This window comes from Aplysia californica, unplaced genomic scaffold, assembly GCF_000002075.1.
Source record: "Aplysia californica isolate F4 #8 unplaced genomic scaffold, AplCal3.0 scaffold00422, whole genome shotgun sequence".
Lineage (NCBI taxonomy): Eukaryota > Metazoa > Mollusca > Gastropoda > Aplysiida > Aplysiidae > Aplysia > Aplysia californica.
The window spans coordinates 471,402-473,824 of record NW_004797692.1 but is presented as its reverse complement, the minus strand read 5'-3'; the positions used below and the strand labels follow the sequence as shown (position 1 = coordinate 473,824).

General features: G+C 40.4%; 1 protein-coding gene across 1 annotated transcript in view; it reads left to right on the top strand.

The window, feature by feature from the left end:
• The window catches only part of LOC101858727 (mediator of RNA polymerase II transcription subunit 13), a gene marked incomplete at its 3' end in the record, with an annotated part of 63,576 nt that overhangs the window by 6,433 nt on the left and 54,720 nt on the right, over positions 1-2,423 (top strand).

Here is a 2,423-nt window from a genome sequence, read left to right as displayed (position 1 = left end):
ATGAGATAGAGAGTGAATGTTCTTGTTTGTGAGCATATATGTCTTTGTTTTTATGTTTATGTGTTTATGTGTTTATGTATGTGTATATTATGTGTGCGTGCGTTTGCATACGCGGCCACCCTTGCGTGTGCATAAGAAAAAGCCACAGCCCTCACTGACTCTCCCTGCCATACTCTCTTTGTATCATTCTGTATTATAGTTGTTTTTTTCTCTCCTATTGACGCGGGAACAATTAATGCTCCCAACAAACTCCGACTTAAAAAGTTGGTCGCTCACAGCAAACATTAATACATCTACATAATTATATTATCATCATTTCTGGTAAAGTCTGCAGCACACTGCGCCGTTAGTTAACCCTATCCGTACACCCTGTGGTCATTTTGTACCCCCGGGGTTGTATTCTTCACATTTTAGAATACCTCTAGTACCTCTAGTACGATCGAAGATCTCTTTGAAACTTTCAGTATTTCTAAAAAAAATCATTTTGATAGACTGCTATCCAAAGAGTACGGATCGGATTAACGAGTAAATTTCCTCTTTGGAAAGTGGTGGCACAGAGTTCCTCACTTCGTATGGATACGATAGTAAAACACGACGTAAGGATAGGGTTAATTAATGTTCCCAGTGAGGAAAACAGAACCACACGTCTCCATGTTGATGACTCACTCAACTCAGGATTGCGTGCGTCTGAGAGTGAGAGGATACAAAGCAGAAAGGGGGTGGGGGTGGAGGGAGAAGAGGAAAGGGGGAGGGGGGTATCTATTACCTTAATGAATTCTAAAGCTTTTAATCGTCACCATCCCCAAAGCGCTTACCCTTTAGACCCAGTCGTCGTTAACCTGTACGTAAATAGAAATAACAAAACCAAAAAAAAGTTACACGAGACTAATCATTATTTCCCTTTGTTTTGCTTTTTATCCACTCGCTGGTCTGTTGGGAACACGATACGTTTTAGCTTATGAGAATGCCTCAAAGCCACTGCAGTAATTATTATTTTGGCCTCGAATTAATGACACTGAAGGCTTTTCTCGCGGGTAGGAACACCGATATTTTGGGAGTTTTGGGTATCTTGACATTGTAAGAGAGCGTAATAATTATCTAGACGTCGTGTCAATACCGGTTGGAGACGAACCAGTTATAATGGGGTCATCGGTTTTCGCTACTGAGCACACCCCGCACCTTAAAGAACCTGTCCTGAAAGAGCCCTCCTTGGAAGATCTTGAGCTCCTCCACCAACAATTCAATTCTCTCGACAGGTCTCTTGAAATCGAAACGTATTTGATAACAAACATTTGGCCTGTCGTAATATGCTTACTGAGACAGTGTGCTATTTTTAGATGTGTTATGCATAAAAGGACCTTTTTTTAAAATTAGGCCTAAAATGAGGAGGAGAGAGGAATGGATGTGGGTAAGAACTGTGCCCATTCGACTTTATTATTCATTATTCGCGATTTTCCTGCTGTTCACAGCAATTTGAAACATGACAGACCTTTCCGTATACTGTGTAATTTTTTTTTTTTACCGTACAAGTGCCATGGATTCCGTTTCATTGTTCTTAACTTAAAATTAGTGCACACTATACTATATCTAAAATTATAGAGGTAAATACAGAAATACTTTGTTCTCGGTGAATACGAGACACAGTGATAAGTGGAGCCAAAGAAAAAGAGGTATGAAACCGGCTTCTATTTATCAAAAGAAAAGAAAATGATTACCATCCCCAAAACAAACAAACAAACAAACAAACAAACAAACAAACAAACAAAAAAGATGTGTCACACACTGTATTCAAATAGCGTGGATAGTGACTACACGCTTCAAAGCGTCCATGAAGTTTCCTTTCCTCCAAATGGCTCAACACAAGTGCGTGAGTGTGTGGGCGTTAGGCTAGGGCACCTTGCACTTTTGAATTCAAGGCCTAGGTAGGAAGGTTGATGGTTTATAATGCATCTCTTTGATATCGTGTGCACTATTCAGTCGAAGCATGCAACGAGGAGCTTTAGATCCTGTGGTTGAAGGAACACATCGATCTACTTGCTGGCTTCGCTGAAGAAAAAAAAAATTAATGTCTTAAGCGTTTGGGAGAAAGAGTTGAACCGTTAATAATGTATTTATACAGCCACTGAGTAGGAGTTGATAGATAGGCTCTGAGAGTTTTGTTTACAGGGAGGAGTGCAGTAATGTTATGTGTACCTGTGTGTATGTGTACCTGTGTGTATGTGTACCTGTGTGTATGTGTACCTGTGTGTATGTGAGTCTGTGTGTATGTGAGTCTGTGTGTATGTGTACCTGTGTGTATGTGAGTCTGTGTGTATGTGAGTCTGTGTGTATGTGAGTCTGTGTGTATGTGTACCTGTGTGTATGTGAGTCTGTGTGTATGTGTACCTGTGTGTATGTGTACCTGTGTGTATGTGTACCTGTGT